This window comes from Spinacia oleracea, chromosome 6 (genome assembly GCF_020520425.1).
Source record: "Spinacia oleracea cultivar Varoflay chromosome 6, BTI_SOV_V1, whole genome shotgun sequence".
Classification (NCBI taxonomy): domain Eukaryota; kingdom Viridiplantae; phylum Streptophyta; class Magnoliopsida; order Caryophyllales; family Amaranthaceae; genus Spinacia; species Spinacia oleracea.
In genome coordinates this window covers 121,712,402-121,735,667 of record NC_079492.1, presented here as the reverse complement: position 1 = coordinate 121,735,667, position 23,266 = coordinate 121,712,402, and the positions used below count along the sequence as shown (strand labels likewise).

At 32.1% G+C, this 23,266-nt stretch overlaps 2 long non-coding RNA genes across 4 annotated transcripts; one reads left to right on the top strand and one right to left on the bottom strand.

Annotated features, from left to right (window-relative positions):
• Window positions 1–1,524: 1,524 nt before the first annotated feature.
• On the top strand, window positions 1,525–6,880 carry LOC110791326 (uncharacterized). Of its 3 annotated transcripts, none has more exons than XR_002534065.2 (5): window positions 1,525–1,741; window positions 2,872–3,063; window positions 3,996–4,068; window positions 4,452–4,490; window positions 6,544–6,880. It is a non-coding gene; the product is annotated as an uncharacterized lncRNA (long non-coding RNA). The 3 variants fall into 3 exon arrangements; XR_002534064.2 differs by having other exon boundaries at window positions 1,526–1,741; window positions 2,876–3,063; XR_002534066.2 differs by having other exon boundaries at window positions 1,527–1,741; window positions 2,950–3,063.
• A 12,084-nt stretch (window positions 6,881–18,964) lies between these two features.
• LOC130464068 (uncharacterized) lies at window positions 18,965–20,932 on the bottom strand. Its single transcript, XR_008924362.1, has 3 exons — window positions 20,300–20,932; window positions 19,919–19,982; window positions 18,965–19,187 (listed from the first exon to the last, which is right to left on the bottom strand). It is a non-coding gene; the product is annotated as an uncharacterized lncRNA (long non-coding RNA).
• Window positions 20,933–23,266: the final 2,334 nt, after the last annotated feature.

Sequence of the window (23,266 nt, the reverse complement as noted above, 5' to 3'; positions counted from 1 at the left end):
ACTCCTAAAAGTGAATTATTAATTTGTTTTTCGTTTCTTACGGAAGCAACAATGTATGCTTTTACTACGTATATCCTTTTAAGAAAATAAATTGGTTACTGTTTAGAACTTTAATAATTATATTTCTTATCTCTCAGGTGAAATACTTTCGAGTACTAACAAAGATACTAGATATTGATTCTTCATAGCCTCTTTGGTATGAATCATGTGATGGACACTAAAAGAGAGTCGATCTATGCTCACAATGTGACCCCTCCTTTAGTAAGCCAAGGTAATTATACTTTTTTCCACATAAACTTTGTAAGAAACTACAAACATTGTAATATTTGTGTTATATTCATAATAACAGATTAAGAGTAAACGTAAGAATTATTGATCATACAAGTGCAAAACATGTTACACTGTTTGGAAAACATGCTGAGATGATCATCGATCTTAAAGTTTCAGATATTAAAGAACTTGAAAATCATGTAAGTACAATCATAAATTTCTGCAAATACATTGTATTTGGATTACAACATATACTAGCCGAAACATTTATTCATAATTAGAAATTTAGAGACATCATTTTGGAGGACCACTTGAAAGAGCGTATGATGAACTCCTTCACTTTCATACTACACGTTTCAAGCTAAAATTGATGATATATCGTAGTTGCATCGGTTTTGCGAGTCAAATGGGAAGAAAAATTCTACTATTTAAGGAAACAAAACGACAAAAATGTTGAATTATTTAAATAGGAGTATATAGTTTTATGAGGTTTTATTTGTAATTATTATCTTTTTTTTTTTTTTTTGAGTACTTTGTATATACATTTTCTTTGTTTGCAACATTCTATATATCCCGTGTTTTTGTTAAAAATTTATTTGTTGTTTTAATCAATAACCGTGCTTTTATTTAAATAAATTTGACTATATACGTTTTTTTTTTATTTGCAACATTTATATATCCCGTGCTTTTACACGAGCATATTTTAGTAGTGAAAAAAAAAGTGTTTGAACTTAAAAAAAAACAAATGAATTGGAAATGGAGAAATTCCGAGTTAATCTCAGTGATTGAAAAAAAAATTCCAATCAAATGGCATTTTCGTAAATATTTTTCTTGAAAACTGTAGGTTGTATAATGTTAGGTATTTGTAGTTATTGACTGTATATTACTCGGTGTTGATCACTTGATTGTATACCACTTATCGTTAACTGTATATTTTATGACTGCGGATGAATTACTAAAATGCAGTAATGTTTATTAGTAAGCGATTGACTGTATATTTATAGTTGTGGATTGTTTATTAGTAAAAGGTTATTGTATATTGCGAGTTGTTGACTGTATATTATATAGTTGTTGATGTATTATGAAAATACAATAATGACCGTACATGTGACCCATATTTGATGACATGTCAGTGTACTTTAACCCAAATTTAATGGCATTTTCGTAATAAAAACATCAATTATTTACGAAAATGTCATTTAATTGGAAATTTTCCCAATCAACGAGATTAATTCGGAACGGCTCTTGGAAATGGGGAAGGTGGCTGCTTATTCTCTATTTTTGTTAAGAAATTAAAAAGGAATAAGTTTTTTCGAAGAATTTTCTCAATCTCTCTCTCCTCAAATTCTCTGTAACTTCCTCCTCCTCCTCCTGGCTCAGGCACTCTCCTCCTCTCAAGAGCCTAATCTTGTAGTTGTAGTCGGCGCCGCTTCTTCCAACCACTTCTTCTTCTCTGCTGCTGCTACTCTCGGTAATTATCTACAAGTATTTTGTATCGATTTTTCTGTTGATTTTAATTGTGATTTTTATTGATTCAAAGATGTAATTTTCTAAATTGTTAAATGTATTCTGTTAGGATTTTTGTTAACTTTTTTTTTTATATATTTTTGGTGTTGTGAAATTCATATTATACTATTTTGATATGCTTCGATTTTTCTGATGATGGGTTCAAATTGTTAAATATTCTGCTGGTTTGTTTTCGTGTTGTTCATGAGAAATTCTACTTGAAATTCGTATAATCCTCTTTAATATGATTTGAATTTTCTGACGATCACCGTTCATCTTTTCTTGGGCGCCCAGGACGGGCTATATCGCAACTTCGGTTAACTAATGTCATAAGTAATAGGGGATTAGGGGGAAAAGACTAGATTAGCGGGAGCATATGTTGTTCGGTTTTTTCAGTTTGTAGAATGATAAGATCTATTCTTTTACCATTTTTTTTGGTTAGTTTTACAGATATGGTTTTTTAAATTCTTTCAAGAAAAATAGAAAACCAGGAGGATTGGAGAAATTGTAGAACAATAATCCCCACAATTGACTTCCAACTACTCTGCTGCCATTGTAACAAGTAATAACATCAATCAGGATACTTGAATCCATTATTTGTTGTTCGTTTTTGGTAAGGAAACCTACCACCCCAGAGGCCCAAATCGACCTAGGTGAATGTGCCCCAACCACCACCACCACCCTCCTAACACCCACAGAGTCTCCATGAACACTCAAATCCGTGACTCTGAGTTCATAACGTGTGTGCTCACCTAGCATTACCTGGCTTTTGTATGTTTGCTTGAGCTTACGAATATGTATGTTTTCTCACATAACGTAGTATTAATCAATTTGTGTAACATTTTTGGTGCCCAACTAGTTAAGTTCCCCTACAAGACTATAATTCAAATAATCGACACAACCTGTAGTACAACCTGTTATTTCTAGTCCTAATGATTAACCATAGTTAAGCTGTTTAATGTAATATATCGTGGTAGTTGAAAAATCATTATTTTAAGTTGTACTATTGGCAAATCAATTAATATTAAGTATGTCGTTTGCGGAAGCCATTAATAAAAGTGTACTAATGGAAATTTCCCATTATTTATGATGAAGCTAGTTGTTGTAACCAGCTGCATATTGTTGTGCTGCAAAAACAAGTACCTGAGATTCTGAGAAGGGAAACTGCTCTAGGTTTTGCAGGTCGTGGTTTTCGAGCAATCATGAACTGGTTACAACGCAAGATATATCTTTACAATGTCACTTTTGGACTTTACATGTTAGATTGGTGGGAGCGTTACCTTTTCAGTATCCTTGATGCTTTGTTTTATTGAGCGTAAATGGTTTTACTTGTATTTGTCATGCATTTTATTGTTCGTTTCGTGCTATTGCTTCGTTATTATTTGTAATCAATGTGTAGTACGTTGGATTAACTGTAGTGGAATTTTAGTATTATGTTTAACCTCCATGTGTTGCTAAGAACTGCAAATTCTGGTGAGAAATTCACCTTCTACGTCGCTCTGAAGTAGCCTTCTTGTCAATAGCACCCCGTGCCTTAATGTAGCTCTAGTCTAGTCTAGGTGTCATTATTCGCAAATCACTGCGACTATGTGTACTTTTATTTCGGGATGGGTATTTTCTTTCACTGTTAGGGTATCTAGCTATGGAGAACCTCAGAAGCTAGAAGTGAACACATGTACTATTGTCCTAATGTACTTAATTTGATTGAAGATTAAAGTCTGAACACATAGGAGTTTGGATTCATCTTGCTTGGTTACATTTGGCCTTTTCTGTTTTATGTGATATTAGTCTATTCATAAAGGTTGATTAATCCGTGTATTGGATATTCATGAGGTTATTTTTGCTATCCGAAGTAAGCCTTCATGTTGATAGCATTCAGGCATTTCAATGTCTTTCAAGAAAGATTTTAGGTAATTATAGTTAATTTAGTAATGATCATGTACATAATTTGCATCATATGATTATAAAATATATGGACATGGTTAGAAATTGAGAGGCGTTTTAGGAAGAAAATTGTGTTGTGCATTTGCTTAGCTTATGATGACTAAATACGTCGATAAAAGTGATTAAAGTTAAATTCTTGTCGGCCATTCCCAATGTAGAGCTTAGATTTTATTACAAGTGTAAGTTTGACATCAGCTGATTTCTTTTTCTTGGTTTCATGTACTGATAACCATGTACATTTTACCCTTAAATATTGAGCTCCTTAACTTGAATAGATACGCTAATCGTTGTCTTAATGTGGTTTATTTTCTACAATGGGTCACGGCAACTGTCTGAATTATGGAAGAGGTAACGCGAACTATCACACGCTTGATTTATTTAATAGTCAGTGTATTTTGGCTTTGGTGATGAAGTTATTGGTATAATTCTATAAGCTTGGTTAAATATCTTGTGCGTTAGTGTTTTCCATAGGCGCTTAGTTAGCTTATAAATGGACAAATGAGGAAAATAAACTGTGACATTGGACTTTGGTTTAAAAAAAAAATTGAGTTAGAAATTGGGTCACTCGTCAAATACTGAATACTGACTAATACAGAGAAAGTAATGTGTAATATTGTTGAAATTTGTACAAAAAATGTACACATTTTTTTTTAATATGAAGTATCATGTATTACAAAAAGTTAAATTTCTCTCATAAGTCATAACAATATTCATTTTGTATCTCTCTGCAGTTCTTTTGGCAATGATCATTCTCAATCTACAATGAAAGGGTATGCATCCATTTTTTTTATTGGTCTTGGTGTGTTTGTTATCATGTAGGATTATTTTATCCAAACACCTTCTTGAACGGATGTTGTCATTGGATATAATGAACTCTATTATTAATCTGAACCGCATTTATTAGACTATTATTAATTCGTACTTGAGAGAAAGACATATATCCTTATGGACAATGTTTTCTCCCCCCAACCACCCCCTTCCCCTCCTCCGGGTCTTATTTTTGTTTTCTGGGAAGATTCAAGAGGTTGCAAGTCTTTTTCTTATGTTGCTTCTACTGGACCTGTTGTGGGTACTGTCAACTCTGTTTCATATTATATGGCCTTTCATACTGCACCTTTGCATCACCTAATTTCCGGCATCAACAAGAACCTTGTTGAGCTTTGAACTGACAAGTAGACCCTCTATGAGTTCAGATTCTGTGGCTGATGCTTTGGTATCATTTTAACTCTTACATTACAAACGTTTGCCCCTTCTTGTATTATTGAAATGATATTCTACCCAGGTAAGGTAAACTGTTTATCTGACCGATGAACCTTTTGTTCTCACCAAGCCTTACTTCTAACACTCCAAATCTTGCAAAGCGTTACTCCCACAGGCCCACAGCAGCTAAGGTCACATACTTCCAATATTCAGATCTTTTTTGTCATTTACTAATCCATATCATCAGAATATAGAAACCAGTAGTATGACTGAATACATTGTGTACTAAGTCAGAACTGAAAAATAAGTGCTTGTGAGTCTCGGTCTCTTTGTCAGATATTATACATCTCTCGGAGTCACATATATGTATAACATGCAGCCTTTGCATAGTCTGGACTGGAGCTTCTCATGAAAGGTCATCCAAGCAAGGAATATGTGCTTAGGCAATGTTAACCCGTTCCATCCAAATCTGCACCGTTATAACGTAGTTACCAGGGCCTAGCAAAGTTTTGTAGGTTAGCAATCTTATAACCGGGGTCAGTTAACCGCTTATCATCTTACAAAGCCAAACAAAAATTCAGTAGCTTAACACATTTCCGATAGCACTATTTAGGGGCCTGATAAACTGTCCAATCCTTCTCCTTGCCAATAAGTTGTCCTTCTTCCTAGAAATATAAGATCACCCCCTTGGGCAATATAAAAATTTGGGACCAATACACATCAATGCTCATAAGGACAGAGTTCACTAACTGCAACAGTGCAACCTGCCTTCAAAACTAAGTGTCTACGGCAACCAAATTCTGATTCTGGCAGTCATTTTCCCAATCATCTTCTCATAGTCTGCAGCATTGAGTTTCTTTGGACTCACTGGAATACCTAGGTATCTGAAAGGAAGAGGAGAGTCAATTCTAATCTATCCACTGCACTGTTAAGACTTAGAAGCTCTTTGTATTAGTTTGAGGTGGAGTCGAAGCACTGCCTTTTTTATTTTCTGAGTGGTGAAAGGAGAGAGACAGTGTCAGGGATGAAAAGTGTGCTTCTATGTAAATTTTATTCCGTTTAATAATAGAGTCCCAGACTTTCAGTATGTATAAAATTTCATCAGGGGTTAATGGGTTATTATCAAAGCTTCAGTGGCTGGCGGTTTTTAATTGAGTAAAACTGTAAACCTCTGAAACATCTAGTATTTGCTGAAAAGTGGAAACTGCAGTTATGTTTACATCTTTTGTAGGGTGGACTTGTAGTGCAAGGGCAGTCGTTTTGGTTCCTCGTCCCTGTTTAAAGGTTACATGTTGAATCTGGCAACAGTCGGGGATGTACTTGAGAGAAGTATGTGGATCATTTTAGAATGGTCCAAATTCAATCAAATCGATCGAGAATCTCATCATCTGTTAGGTGGGCTAACTAAACGACCAAGTTGGGCTGAGACTAGAATGATCAAGTGGCAACATCAACCTCTCCATTTGCACCAGGGCTTGCTGTCTGCGTTAATAAGCATTTTTTGCTCTCACCTGAATTTTAGTCTAAAGATTGTATCTTTCTGTGCTAGAATCCATCAACATTACATTTTACCAAAACTTGAAGGGTTATATTGATACGCTTTTGTTTGCCATTTTTGTACAGGTATCTATGGGAAGGTGCATAAATAATTAGCTACCTCAACTTGCAACAGAAAGAAGTAAGAAGTAATGGGGAAGTTGATATTGGACAAACTTCCAATCTGCTGGAATTGAAGTTACTGGTAGATCTGAATCAATGTGGTTTTCGCGACTACGCTGTTGTTTCTTTAACCTTGTAGTTTGTCTATTTAAAAGAAGGATCATTGATCTTGGTTTCTGGTCACCATCATCTATTGACCCTGTGTTAGTTAGTTCCATGTTAATAGTGTACTTGTTAATTTACAACCTTCCATTTTCAACTCTTTTGAGATTATCATGGATTTATGGTTGTCCCTTTGTTATTGCCCCATAGCCAAAATTCATTTTATTAAGAGTTGAGTGTAAAATATGCACGTGAATTGATAAAGATGTTCCATGAGGAGGGAGGGAGGGTTTCTAAACCTCAAGTGGCCCATATTCCAATTTGGGGCACCATAGTAAATCTTGAAAATGAGGTAAGTTAGCAAGAACGAAAGAGGTGATATTTATAGGATGTTAAAATCGAATATGTCTCTCAGTTTAGTAATGCCTTATGAAAATCTTCAAATCATGGAGAATTACTAGATCACATCATAGGCCTAGGATTAGTTTTAAACCAATCCAATATTCCAATACATAAAGTGCCTGACACATACATATATATCCGGCCTATAAGTTCTAACTATAGTTAATTAGTACCAAGTCTAATTATTTAGATTGTAGGTCGTGGTTCATTTCTAATTAAAAACTACGGAGTACTCGCCAAAAATAACCACTTATTCTAAAACTATTTGCACGGCAAGGGAGAGTACGTTTTCTCCTAACGGTCCCTGATTCGGTAACGTACTTCCTAAATATATATGCATGAGTATTGTGGTAAGATCAAGTGTGAATGACTAGACTAGTCTAACTAACAAACTATTTGCAAGATTAGTTAAGTTTTCTGGTGTGAAAGGTATTGCGTGCACAAGGTGTACAATAAATTTATTGTACACCAATATAACTTTTACGTATAACTTTAACCTAGTTTTGATTAATTTTTATATTAGTAAAATAAAGTTGATAGATAAATATTTTAAAGGATTAAATGATTAATTTTATACATTATTATTGATTTTAAAGAAATAAATTTTACTAAAATGAAAAAATTAATCACTAAAAAGTAGATAACTTTTACCTATATAAGCTTAACTTTTAAGCATTTTTAGTTAACTTTTACTTCGGTGTACAATAAATATTATACACCCCTTGTAAATAAGAATTTGTGTTTCTGGTGACTCATAAATCATTATTTGCTAATTAATACGAAGTATATGCAACTCCAGCATGGTAAAGTTATTAATAATAGATAAGATCAGACCATAAATGGAAAAAAAAACTTAACGAGTTAACCAAGTAATGAAAGGGATAACACAATAATCATGATCTCCAAGTTAAGCAATTATCACTACGTAATTAACGATCAATTTTGGAGAAATGACCTGTAAACTGCTCCAAATTAAGATATATGGTCTTCAAATCTACTACCAATTACTAGGTAGTCTTTCTGTTTTATTTTGCATGTCTCCTCATATACAATTCCCACGTTATCAGATCCTTCTGGTCCAATATGAAGTATACGCTGTATTAGCTTAATATTACATCCGTTTTTAAATATTGTCGATGCACAACTTTAGCTATTAGTATCTTTAATTATATATACTTTCAAACAGGAAAAAAAAAAGTTTTTCAATATATATTGTTAAAGCTTAATAACATTGTTTTTGTTACTCCGTACACAGTTGTTAGATTCATAAGAGTCGAGATATTAAGGTAAAATTTTAAACTTTTGGTTAGATTCATTCATTAAAAAGTAAAAAGTAAAAAACTAAAATATATTTTGTTAAAGTTATGTTGCATTGGTGATGTACGTACGTAATTCATTAATGATCTACTGATGACATGTATAAAATTTTAAAGAAGCTTGCGTTGAATTAATAGTGTGGAGTGTTAAGATAACACAAGTCACGTGTAAATTAATTACACTATAAGAAATCTAATCTAATATATATATATAAAGGGGAGTTTTTTGGAGATTATTCGGAGCGCCACGTAGGATTTCCACGTCACCAAATTAAATTATAAAGATTAAAAAGATTAAGAAAATGATAAGTCGAAGTAATTTAAAGATAAAATCAAGGTGAATTTAATCTAAATTAAATTATAAAGATTAAAAAGATTAAGAAAATGATAAGTCGAAGTAATTTAATCCAAATAAAAAAGATAAAACCAAGGTGAATTTGGTAGAGTCCATATCCAAATATATTGTCCTATTCATTAGGAAAACTTACGTTCAACATATATGATTATATATATGATTATACGGTATAGAAAGTACGTTCAACCCTCCCCTGCTTTCCTCCTCCATATACGTACCCAAGCGATGACGGCTTTGAAAGATTCATTGCCAATTTCCCGCTTCTTCAGGAATTAAGTATTCATGATTATGTTGAAGATAAACTGCCGTGTATAGTTATCAATTCACCTAAGCTCAAGTACTTAAAGTTTATCACATTATAATCAATATTTATCTTATCATTTAATATATTTTATCCAAATTTTTTATTTTTAAGAATGCCAATCTAATAGGCAAGATGGATCCGTATGTGGTTGTTCACTTATGAGATAGAACCCAAAAACAAGCTAGCAAAAGACTCCAGTGCATCAAGACGGGGGCACGAGTCCAGCATGGAGTTACACCATGAGGTTTACTATCGAGGATGTTGCTGCTGCGAAGCCGGGTAAATATATATGTTGTCTTACCGTAAAGCATGAACATACCTTTGGTGCTGATAAAATATTTGGGGCATAACCTTAATCTATGAGATTGTTATCCTATCGCTTTCTTTTCCTTGGACGGGGATGTGTATGGATGAAGTCGGCATAACAACCCGAATACATGAAGCTAGAACATTCCCATTCAAAAGAGATTTCTTTTAAAACTGCATATAGTGAGTGATCTTGAAAGTTACAGTATATTTTAATTCATATTTGAATGGCAGGAGAGGTAGTTCGGTTACCCAAAGGAGCTTCGTTGCCTGTAACTCTCAAGGTTCTGGAATATGAAGTCTTCCATATCTGCCCCCGGCCCTGAAGGTAATTCCTGCTTGCATTTTTTAAGAGGGTTGATTTCTTCCAATGTGGAGTCCCAGGCTTAATTTGATTGTTTCAGACTAGGAGTATTCATCTTTGTCTTAGTTTTGTTGAATTTTCAATTGGTGATCCTATTCAATACTTCAAGTTAGAGATTTATAGTATGAACCATCCTGCATGCATCTATATCCGTTTACCATATGATTATTATGTTTTATTTTGCTATTGGAAAAATCATACTACCTCCGTTTCAGAAAGTTCTTTACAGTTACTATTTGCACGGACTCCAATGCAATATTTAACTCCTAATATATCCAATTTCGTATATGGAAAAATTAAAAAAAGTTGATATTATAAAAATACATACCGAGACCAATCTAACAAGATCTTACATGTAACGTTTTGATGTATATAATAGTGAGAATTTACGGTCAAAGTTTTCATATTTTGGACACATATTCCTAAGTGTAAAGAACTTTCAGAAACGGAGGAAGTATATAATAGAGTATTTAGTATAATTTGTTTGTATCTGTCATTTTTTATCTGGTCTAATAAAATGTGAATTGTATAATATTGTGTTCATTTGTAGTTTAATGAGACAAGACTTTGATTGCAATTAATATACTTCATTCTTTCCAGGTGAATTTGTTCATTTTAATTAATTAAATACGTTTCAATGTAGTATACAAGTTAATATTTGCAATTTATTTTACATTGTAAATTAATATTTTTTTTTTCTTAATTTACCCTTCATAAAATTAATATTAATGATATTAAAAGTTTTTTTTATTCCTTATTTTCTTTACATAAATTTGGATATTATAACAGGCCCTGCCAAGACTCTTCTACCAAATTTGACAATAGAAAAGATAAGATTTTATTTCATAAGAGTTTTGAAAAATGAAAATACCATAAGTGAAGGTGGGATTTTTTTTTAAAACACATTTTTGACATTTAATAAGGTGCGTTTAGATAGTAACTCTTATCTAAAAATAAAACTCCACTTTAGATCTAATTTTGGATGTACTATGAAGTATAATGTTTGCTTTATGTACTGTTACGCTGTTACTAGATCACTAATCGAGCATTCGTAGATGAAATTCAAAGAATATTAGAGTAAATTTTTTATTTATCTTTGGTATTACAATTAGGCCAATGAGTGATATCATAGACGGAGTATAAGAGCTTTTTATACAAAAAGTCTTGCGCGCACAATTTATTGTACACCAAGATAATTTTTATGCAGTTTTTTGTAACTTTAATCTATTTTTCTGTAACTTTTATATTATAAAATTAAAAAGTTGATAGATAAACATTTTAAAGGATTAAATGATTAATTTACTCATAATTAGTGATTTGACAAAATAATTTTTATTCAAATGAAAAAATTTATCATTACAAAATAGATAACTTTTACTCCGGTGTACAATATTTATTGTACACCCATTATAAATAAGAATTTGTACTTTTTATAAACTTATACTCCCCTATAAAGTAACAATTGTTTTTTGCCGTGCATCGCACGAGCTTCATACTTTTATATATAAATAAAAGCGAGTTTTTTGGAGAGCAATGAGAGCGTCTAAGTAGGATTTTCATATCACAAAATAAATTATAATGCAATTTTAAGGTAATAAAAAAAAGTAAAAAAAAAGATAAATATTAAAATTCCTGTAAAGAAAATATCCGGTAGTTATAATTGACATTAATCTTTAAAATAAAAAATCAAAATTAAATTTCTTGGTAAAAGATAAAATATTTTAAAGATAATGCCATGAAGATTAAAAAAAAAAAGAAAAAAAAAAGATAAGGCCATGAAATCTGTAAAAAAAAAAAAAACACATCCCAATCACCCCCTCCCCCTTAAATACGTTTACTGCTACTTTTTTTTTTTTGTGCTTTAAAAAAAAAAAGATAATGCCATGAAATCTATAATTTTTTTTAAAAAAAAAAACCACATTCCAATCCCCCTCCCCTTAAATACGTCTAATGCTGTTTCTTTTCTTTGTGCTGTATTAATTATTTGTTCTTATAGTATTAGATATGTTTTGTTGTTTTGACTTCTCTAATTATTAGTAATAAGTTGTACGAAGTATTAGAATATTTTGTTCATTTTTTCATACTTAATAATTTACGTGTATCGTGTAGGGAATAATCGAGGTATGATTTCATGATTTTTTCCCTAATCGTTTGTTTGTTGCTCGTGAATGAATAAATTTTGTGCAGATATATCTCCATATAATCAAGGTTTCGTTATGCTAAACCTTATCTACCACGTGTAATCTTTCAATTTCAACAATCTATGTTTTGAAAGCAAGAATTTCATGGATAAACAGAACTAACACATTTGCAACATTTGATTTTAGTTTTAGCTTAAAAGTTAAGCACAACAAACCTCTTTCGTAATATGTGCCACAGACAATCTCCAAATGCATTAAGGTATTGCAAATTGAATTATAATTGGGTTGTTTGTAATTTGGTTACGTTTCAAATTTAATGGTCCTTAACTTTTATAAGTTTGCTTAATAGTAGATTTTGATTGCGGTTCATCACCGGAACCACCGACAGACATGGACAATGAGGAATTAGGGAGGCTAAAATTATGGTTAAGAAGTTATACGAGCAGGTTAATTAAGTATGAGCCTTTAAAATACATAGGCAAATTCAAGCTAATTAATATATATGGAGAGGGTGACCATATTACAACTTTGAGTTGAAGAACAACATACGCGTAATATACCATTAATATATCCTACTTAAACGCATAACATATGCATAAGAGGTTTCAAAGCTGGTAAGTCCTATTTAACTAAATAACCAAATAATAAAACCGTATTCTAAAATATTATATTAAGTAGTAGTAATTCAGTAAATAAAGTCGTACTTAAACTAAATAACATTTTTTTTAAAATTAAAAATTATGGTGAACTTAACCTATCCAACCAATACAATTTAATATTATCACACCAATCTCCTACAACCGTAGAAAGAGTACTAAATATTATATTAGTAATTAAGTAAATAAAGTCATACTTAAACTAGATTCCAAATAATACATATTAAAACCGCGATAACAAATGCATAATATACGATTTCTATACTTATACAAAGTATATGTAATGATTTTGTTGAGATCACAAGAATAACTTATGTATAAACATTTTAAATATTAAGAATATATTTATACTCCAATTTGAAAAGGGACCTATTTTAACTTTCTATTATAGGTATAATTCATAAAATACCTATTTGGCTATTTATATACGATGGTATAATAACACAAAAATGTACGAAAATTTACAAACCCGTGCATCGCACGGGCTTCAGTACTAGTTGTACCAATAATGATGGGAAATTCCGTCGCTAAAGGCCAATAATCGTTGATTAATGACGGGATTTCCTGTCGCGAACCCGTCATAAGAGGGTAATGTAAAATCCCGTTGTTAACCCGTCGTAAAAGACATTTGCGACGGTTGTTCTCGTCTTTGTTTGATTGTTAGTCCCCTCGTAAAAGGTTTTTATGACGGAATTTTTGACCCGTCGTAATTAGGTTGTCATTAAAAATACAATTCTTGTAGTGTAAGTTGGAAATTAAATGTCCTTATTAAAGAATAAGGGTAAGGCCGTAAGGGTGATTAACATACTTCATATTATAAAATTGGTGAGTGTTAATTCAATTCACCAACTACTAATCAATTTTAGAATAAAGCCCTTTTTACCCTAATCTAGATTCAATTCTACTCCGTATTTCTAACAACAAAGCCTATTGTTGTAGTAGGTCAAATTAAGCAAAAGGTTTTGCATGCATAAGATGTACAATACATTTATTGTTACACCAATATAACTTTTACTCAGATTTCTCTAATTTTTATATTATTAAAAAAAAAAGTTGATAGATAAACATTTAAAAGGGTTAAATGATTAATTTTATACATTAGTAGTAATTTTGAAGAAATATTTTTTATTAAATTGAAAAATTTTGTCACTAAAAAATAGATAACTTTTACATATATAAAGACAACTTTTAAGCATTTTATGTTAACTTTAACTTAGGTGTACAATATTTATCGTACACCCCATGTAAATAAGAATTTGTGCCAACGAAGTTTATATAACATGGATTCGTACAGTCGTACTTGACCAAAGGATGAAATTCTAACAAAATGGACCTAAAATCACGGATTCACGGATCAAAGGGAGGATATAATCGAAGACGTTATAACAATTGACAGATAAAGGAAAAGAAATCGAAATATTTTGCAGCCGCAAAAAGCTTGGCCAATCAATTGTAACAAGTAATCAAAAAAGTTATTTCAAAATAGAATTAGAAGACAAAAGATGGAAGAAAATTGATGAAATTGGTCCAAACCAAAATTGTAGGTTTATAATGAGTGAGATTAATGATTGTTAGAAGGTCATACTTGAATTGACTTTTGAGGCTGCTAATCTAACCATAATCTATTATCTGTACTTTTGTCTTCAACTCAATATATGATTCTCCATCGTTTTCACTATAATTATTTCTAAACCACTTTGACATTTTCATTTTCAAACTACTATATACTTTGCTACATCGACTACATTGCAAATCAATAAATAAAGTTAATAAGGATATATTATGTTCACCTGATTTTCACTTTTTTTAAAAATAAACTATCTTACCTTAACTTATATTATCTTAAATTATTTTAATTTATAAATTGTAATTTGATAACTTCTATTCTTCATAAACTTATCTTATTTGAACTATTACTTATAAATTGTACTTTGGTTGCTCTTATTTTTCCTGAATTTATTTCAACGTTTTTTGGTCATTTCACGTCCTCCACATATGACGTACATTTCAAAAAGTAAAAAAGTTATAGTTTATACAAGAATCGCACTCATGGTGTCATATAGTCTAAACACTAATGACTTATCATATTATTAATTATCTTTGAAAGAAATATATACTCAATGGTGATAGAATATAAAAAATGTTCAAAATAGAAATTAGGATTCACTAATGATTTTGTTTTGTCAAAATACATAATTAATTTATGATATCTATGCAATAACTTGAGACATCGTCTGATCAAAACCACTCCATAATTGAGTATTGTAATGTAAATTAAAGTGATCAATTATTATAGTTCAGTACATAGTAATATCTAAATATTTATTTTGAAGGAATTGAAGTTAATTAAGTCTAGGGAATCTTGATTAATTATGTATTACTGTATAATCGGTGACTGAATGATACTAAAGTTGAAAATTAAAGTAGTAAGTAGGTCCAAAGTTGTTACCATACCTATGAACATAAAGAAAGGCTGTTGTTAGTCTTGTATCACTTGTTAGAAAAGTGATTTTAATTCACGGTTCTGGATCCATAATTCTACTTTTACAAGCGAAACTTCCTACTGAATTTTCGTAATTTCTACGTCCCAAATTGATGGAGATTAATTTGATTTTTAACAATTTTCAATACGCACATTTAATCATTAATTTTGTTAGCTAATCAATTAATAGCATAATTATTAGTTATTGTGATTTCTCATCTATAATGCCGATTAGACTTTGTATTTGCTAATAATATGAATATTAGTATAGCTTTGAGTACTCGAATCCAGTACCAAAAGAACCATAACTTCATATTCCATTGTGAGTTGCACTCCTTTTTTTTTAATATTTTCTTTTTTATAAGAAAAGAAAAATCAAGTTAGACTCTTCAGGATGAAAACCACAACAAGGTAAAGGGAGGGCTTAAAGAATGAAAATCACAACGACATAGTCTGACATTTGCCTCTATAATTAAGATCAACTACAGTACTTGATTAGCCACCCTAAAACTTTAGTTGACGGAAATAAAATTCGAGTTTGAAAAGGTCCACCTCAACATCTTTAAGTAAGTTGTTAATTTCTCATGAGACTTGTCAGTGGTCATACTCATTTCATGGAGTTGTACTCCTCTATGTTAAACAATAAAATCATGTTAAGAAAGGATCTACATATAATTTCACAGAATCACAGATATAAGTAGTAAGTTTCATAAAACAAAATAAAAAATACGGCTATAAGTAGACAAAATACATTACTACATGAGATGAGACTACATTTTCATAAAGAAGAAAGGAAAAAGGAAAATTGAAAAGTTGGGAAGCCGTTTAAACGTAACGGCGTAAATACTATGACGAGTCACGTGCATGAACGCGCATCGTAGCTATGAATATGATCACTTGTTTTAGAGTTTTTTTAAAAAAATTACGGTTTTTTCATGAAATGCCCTTGAGGTTTCACGAAACGCACCAAATACACCTGCGCGTTTCAAAATACATAATATATTCCTTTTTTTTAAAAAAATGCACCAAATGCCCTTAAATGTCCTTAATGACTAACGGCTGTTAACTCCGTTAGTATTAACCTCTAATTTCCTCTAATTAACTCTAGCTAACAAATAACCTAATTACAATTCAAATCACAAAATCAAGCATAAACTAATAAAAAACTATAAACAACCAATTAAAGAGAGAATTAAATAATAAAAGAGAGAGTTAATTATACTATTAATAATTGAATTTGAAGCCCAAAATTGAAGAACTGATATTCTGAAAATAAAGAACAGAACTAAGGGAGAGAGAAAAAGAAACTGAAAGTTTCTGAATTCCAATCCCAGAAAACTAAAATCCAACTCAAATTTGAACTCCAAATTGCTCTAATCTACCTTAACAATTGCTGTTGTCCCTTTACATACGATGTTGCTGCTATTTTTGAACAAAATCAGAATACTCAAGAATCAAAAATGAGAAGAACGAAGAAGCAAGAAAAATCCCCAACTCTAAACTGAAATTCTAGCTACCGATTCCAATTTCTAATTTCTCTCTAATCTATCTTCTCTGCGCTATATCCCCCTCCCTAATCGGAGCTCATATTCCCCCTCCTATGTGCTGCTCGCTGCCCTATTTTGTTCCCTCCCCCCGTCGAACAGCCCCATCGCAAAAATGAATCAGCCCAGAAAAATAGGGGTTGTTTGTTCCATGTTGCTGTGCAACTTTGTTCTTCGTCCTTCGAATCCAACCCCTCAAATTCGCAAAAAAAATCAGCCCAGAAATAGGGGCAGCACCATGTTCATGTGCGGCCGCACGAAATTGATACTGGTGCACGGTTTCATCAAACTTCAAATCACAATTTCAATTTATTCGAAAATCTGGGTTCAAATATTTTGGGATTTGAGTTAGCAAATGAAGTTTGATGAAGATGGGTTCACCATTTTGATACCCAGAAAAAGGAGATGTGAGATTGAGAGGAGAGAGGGGATTTTGAGTTAATTAGGGTTCATTAGGTGTTAATTAGGATTAATTAGGCTAATCAGTAGTTAATTAGGGTTAATTTAGGATTAGCTAGATTAATCAAGAGTTAATGTTAACGGAGTTAGACTTCCGTTAAGTCTAGGGGCATTTGGTGCAAATAAGTTTAAATAGGGGTATATTATGTATTTTGAAACGCGCAGGTGTATTTGGTGCATTTCGTGAAACCTCAGGGGTATTTCATGAAAAAACCGAAAAAATTATTAATACAATCCTATGAAGTCGTCTATTCGCCACTTACACCCTCAAACTTTTAGATTTGTAAATTACAACCTTAATATCTTCACTTTAATTAAATTTTAACTACGATTCATTTTCCGGCGAACAACCATTAGAATATGATGTCATTAATATAATAATCCAATAAATATAAATTCTAAAAAAACTCTAAATAGAAATTAAATAATTCCCAAAAAAAAAACAAAAAATTAATCAGTCCTGATTAATTATAATTTTTTTGTGAGACAAAAAAAGTCAAACCGGGGAAAGCAAATTATAATTGTGTATTAATACATTGAACTGATATTTCGATTGATTTCCCAAGAAAATAATCCGGAGTTGTAATTTAAAGTGGAGTTTAAGCTTGTAATTTAGAAATTTGAAAATTTGAGGTTGTAATCGACAAAGAGACAACTTTATTAGGTTGTGCACACTCTCATGCCTTGGATCGCTCTTCCTTTTCTTTCTCTTGTCCTAATGTTCATCAAATATATGACTACCTCTTTCATACTACGTACTTCGTAAAACTTTATTTTATACTTTACATCACGGAAATCTATAATACAAGAGCGGAGTAATACATAGTATGAACTACTCGTACTCAGTAATTTGCTACAAGTAATAAGCTAGTATTGTTTAACGTAAAATAAATGTGGAAAAATCAGTGTCCTACGAATTTTTCTTTTATGTACTCCCGAAGCACTTTTTCCCTCGATAATAAATATATTAGCTCGGCTTTTCCTTTAATAAAAAATATAGAAAAACCTTTTCCTCACAGAAAAAAAAAACATTTAAAAAAAAAAAAAAAGTTGTAAATAGTTACAACAGTGAAATGGGCTGCTTGCGCCGTTTAACGGATACGAAGTATTATTCTCTCTTTCGCCTCGCCATTGAGCCACCCGTAAAACTGTATTATGGGCTTCCTAATTTTATTATCTTTTTCTATTTCCTTTTTCCTTTACTTATTTTAAGTTACAAGTCTTACAACAGTTTTTCAAAAATAAATTGGAGACAAGATTATTAGCCGGTAGCCGTCCGCTTTTTTTAGTAGATACTCCGTACTCTATAAGAAGAAGAAATTCACTGAATCAATATATGTTTCAACGTGTTTCCTGACTAGTCACACCATCAAGTTGACGTTGTGACGCGCATAATTATTATAGAGAATATTATTGACTGGTTTTACCTGACTTTCTATATTGATGTTACTTATATATCGTATTCGCTGTTACTTTTTTTTTCGTCTTACTGTAGTTTCTTTAATTTCATGTAAGAGGTTCCTTGTATAGAGTGACGTTACTTGACTTTATATTTTGGCGTTACTTATACGTTGTATTCGTTACATTTTTTTTTGTTTTATTGCAGTTTCTTAAACTTCATGTTAGAGGTTCCTTGCATAGACTGGTGTTACTTGACTTTCTATGATGGTGTTACTTATACATTGTATTCGATGTTACTTTTCTTGTTTTATTTCAGTTTCATGTTAGATGTTCTTTGTATAAACTGTTGTTACTTAACTTTCTGTGCTGGTGTTAGTTATACATTTTATTTGCTGGTACTTTTCTTGTTTTATTGCAGCTTATTCAATTTTATGTTAGAGGTTCCTTGTATGGACTGGTGCTACTTGACTTTCTATGATGATGTGTAACGCCCCGACCTCTAAATCACTTATTAAGGCATAATTAGCAGCAGAATTAACCTAATTTGGTCGGGACATTACCTGCCGTAATTCTCTTTTGGAAGTTACAAGGCAACATCATACATAAGCCATAAAAACCTCAAATCTAATATAATAATCCTTTATATTCCCAAAATATAAGTACATAAATTACTAAAAGTCTTTAATTAAACTATTAAAACATTAAGCATAAACTAGGTGAATAATATAATAGTGAAGTTCCTCGCCACTACTCGTGTCCATCGTTCCCCGCAGTACCTAAAACGGAAAACAAAACGGTGAGCCGAAGACTCAGTAACGACTACCCTAGCAACGTAAATTCATTTCAACTCATTTTATTTAATAACACAGGGGGAATAGAATGGGTAAAACATTTAATAAAACATCATATTTAATTCATTCATAAACTTTTAATGAAAAACGTCATTCATAAACTTTTAATTAACATGCTAGTTGTCGGCAAGTACGAACCGTGAAGGAATTCTCCACTGGGCCTGGGCCCATAAGAGCCTGGGCTCATCGTAACATGGGGCCTAGGCCCTGAGCCTGGGCTCATAAACCATGGGAGCCTGGGCTCGTAATCCATGGGTGGACAGGTGTCCGTGGTGCATGCATGACCGGTAGATAGGAAGATGGTAGTTTATATACCGCCAGACAAACTATGTCTTTCACTTTCATTTATCATGTTGTATGTAATTTTACCAAGCCTTGGCTTGCATTTCCGTTGAAAATAACATAACTCTTTTAATATCATAAATCATCATTTTGATCCTGGGATCAATAAAATATCATTCTTTCATAGCGTTGCATAAACATCATTTTATGAGAAAACTCAATCAAATCATATTATAAGAACAATTCAATCAAATCATATTTTATCCCACAATCCATAAAATACATCAAAACATTTAATTCATAAATTCAATCATAACGTCATATTTTCATAATACATTTATAAGGGAATTGCGGGTACTAGCAATAGCCGTTACCTCAATTCCATGATTGCTAGGCCTTTTTCCTTGGTTCGTTCGTCCTGAGCTCCGAGTCTGATTTCTTTCAAAGTATTTAATCATTGAATTAGTATTAAAACGATAACTACTTTAAAACTAATTATTTTTATAAATATTTTTAGTTTATAAATTCATAAAATAACTTAAATAAAGTATTATTAAATTCCATTAAATCAATACATGAAATATTTTCATAAATCAATAAAATACTTAAAAATTAATAATATTTTTCATAAATCAACACATGAAATATTTATCAAATTTTAAATCAAAGTGGTTTCTAAATCATTTATTTAAATTATAACAATTCTAAAGTAAGTAGTAATTTATTTAGGGCTTAAATTGCATGGCAAAACTTACTTAAGGGTATTTGGGCCTAAGAGTTTTGGGCTTAGCAGCTTGAGAAGTAAAAAGGAACAAAGTTCCAATACTGGAACTTGTTTCTCGTGAAACTGGGCACGAAGCCACGAAGAACAGAAGCAGGGGAGGAAGGCTCGAAAACAGAGGAAAAAGAGGAGAGGGAAAAGCGATGGCTGTGTGGTGGCTTGTTAACGGCGGTGCGGCGCAGAGGCACAACAGAAGAAGCCGTAGACACGGCGGCTTGGATGGCTGGGCACGACGGAGAGAGGAAGCAGGGAGGGGAGAGTGAGGAGGAGAAAGTGGCGCGGGAGGTGAGGGAGGTGAGGGAGGCAAGGGGGGATGTGATCGGAGTTATGGTCGACGCAGCAGCGTGGTACCGCGCCGGAGAGGCGCCGGTGGTGGGGTGGTTCCGGGCGGCGGAATAGTAGGGAAAGGGGGTTATGGTGGTTGCACAAAACAGGGGGAAACATGGGAGATTTGAGAGGTGTTTTCCGGTCGGTTCTGGGCGGAGACGGAGGCGGTGACAGGTTTGGTGCGGGTGCGGGTGGCTGAGAATGATGGTGGCAATAGGTGGTGGTGGTTCGACAGAGAAGAGAACAAGGGGGGGTGGTTTTCAATTTCTTTTGCTCACTTATTTTTGGTTTTGATGTTTTAAAATTAAAATCTGGAATGTTAGAATTTGTAACTGAAGAAAAGAAGGAAGCAAAATTTGTCTTTGCTATGAATTGGGACCGAAATGAGGGAAAAGGGAGAAGGAAGGATGGGTTTCCTTCTTGCTGGTACGTGGAGAGCAAAGAGAAGAGGTGAAATGAGATTTTGGCTCTTCTAAGGGTATTTTAGTCATTTCCCAAAGTTAGGCAAAATTCAGAAAATCAATTTCTGTTTTTAGAAAATTAATTAGAATGGAAATGTTTAATTAAAACTAAGTCTCAAAATAATCTTTTATAAAAGTGTCGTTAACGAAAAATAAATTTCGTTTTCGAATAAAATAAGAACGTTATTAAATTATGAAAAATCCGAAAATAATTAAGATTTAAAAAGATCGTTTAAGCTCGTAAATATAAAAATTGTTTAAATATGAAAGTTGAATCGAGTAATCGGTATTAAAAATCCAAGTGAAATAAAATTTCGTTAGTTAAAATAAAGTTCGAAATTAGGATTTAAAACGATTTTAGCTAAATAAAAACAATTAAGCATAATTAATCGAGTTTTAAAAATTCGGGGTATTACATTCTTACCCCCTTAGAAAAAGTTTCGTCCTCGAAACTTGAAAATTAGACGTATAAAATGATTGTTGAAAATCAAAAACATTCGATTAAAAGTATGATATTTACTTTAAAACCAAGATCTCACAATTTCATTCCGATTCCGACAATGTCTAGCTTTCATTCCGCCATCATCTTTTAGGACTCCGCTTCAACTCGAGACCTAGAATCGAAGAGTAAAGAATGCAAAAGGGGCAAAATTATATATTGATCCTTAATCGTCATTAAGGTCAATTACATTTCGCCATCGTCTTTCGTATCTCCACTTGATTTCATTTAATAGGATCGAGGAGCAAAGAACATAAAATGGGCAAACTTGTTAGCATAGACTAGGCTCCCATTTAACTTTGTGAGATCCTGTTTGAAAATATTTTCTACTAAAAATAGTAGTTTTTAATGCAAAATTATAATTCTGAAAATATATGTATATATAATGAAAATAAATATTTATCTATCAATTGCAATGCTCAAATAGTTGTAAAAGTTATTTATTATAATAATAATCTCGTACTCTAAGCTCAGGAGAACTTCCATCGGAGACGGCGTCCATGTATAACAATTAGATCACCAGTACAATCATGTCAGCATAACATAATCATATCATAAAGACATAATTCATAAACTGAAAATTTTCATATTCAACATAAGCACAACATTCATAATCATTTGATCTAACACACGAGCATGGTTGACCATAACATACTTATTTATAGAAAACATAGGCATTCATACATCGTATCGTTCGTGGGAGAATAATTAGAGATATTTCGCTTTCATTTTCTATTGGCTTCTTTGTTGCAGGAATCTTGTCGTTGAATTTCATTATTCGATTCGTTTTGATTTCGATCTCCGATCTTTTCTTATGCGTCAAACAACTTCGTTGACCACGTTCGTTGCGGGGGTTTGAGTCCAATCACGTGACAGGAACTACATCATTAGACATACGACTTCGTTATTTATCCTTAGTATTTTAAGTCGACACCTTGGGTTTTGGCAGATAATTCTAAGCCATCACACGTGCCCTTATCAGAAACAATCTAGGTTCCAGAAACTTAGCTCAGACTACCTGGTTTTACAGACATGTCATTTCGTCGATTTCTTTCCTTAACTCCATTGCATTCCTCAATCATTCATAATTCTTTTCGAACTTCATAACATTCATTGATATCATCAACCTCATAGACAGACAAATTTTCGATAACTTATTTTGGTAAGTTCCTCAAAGCTTTATATGCAAACTCAATTCCATATTTTCACCATAAATCATGTTTTCCACATAACATTTCGCAAAACTTTAAATTCTTTCGCTTAGCTTTCTTTATGGAGATTATCAAGCATTCTTTCAGATAAATACATAAAAACAATCCTTATAAGTTATGCGGAAAGGTAATCTAAGAATCGATTTCAATCAAAACTTCAATACTTTAAACCTCAATTTAATTGTTGATTCGCCACTTAGGCAATACAAACTCATGCTCTTTCGATACTCTATTATTCAATCTTTTGATAACTAATTCTTGATAACTTCTTTTGGTAAAATCCTCAAGATCTTATTCATGCTTCAACTCAAACGGGGTTTTTACCATAACTCATGGGGTTCATAACATTCATGTATAACTTCTTAGCTTCCTTAATAAAGGCATATCAATCATTTTTCAGATATTAGACTTTCGTACCAAAACATTCATCGGAAAGGTAACCA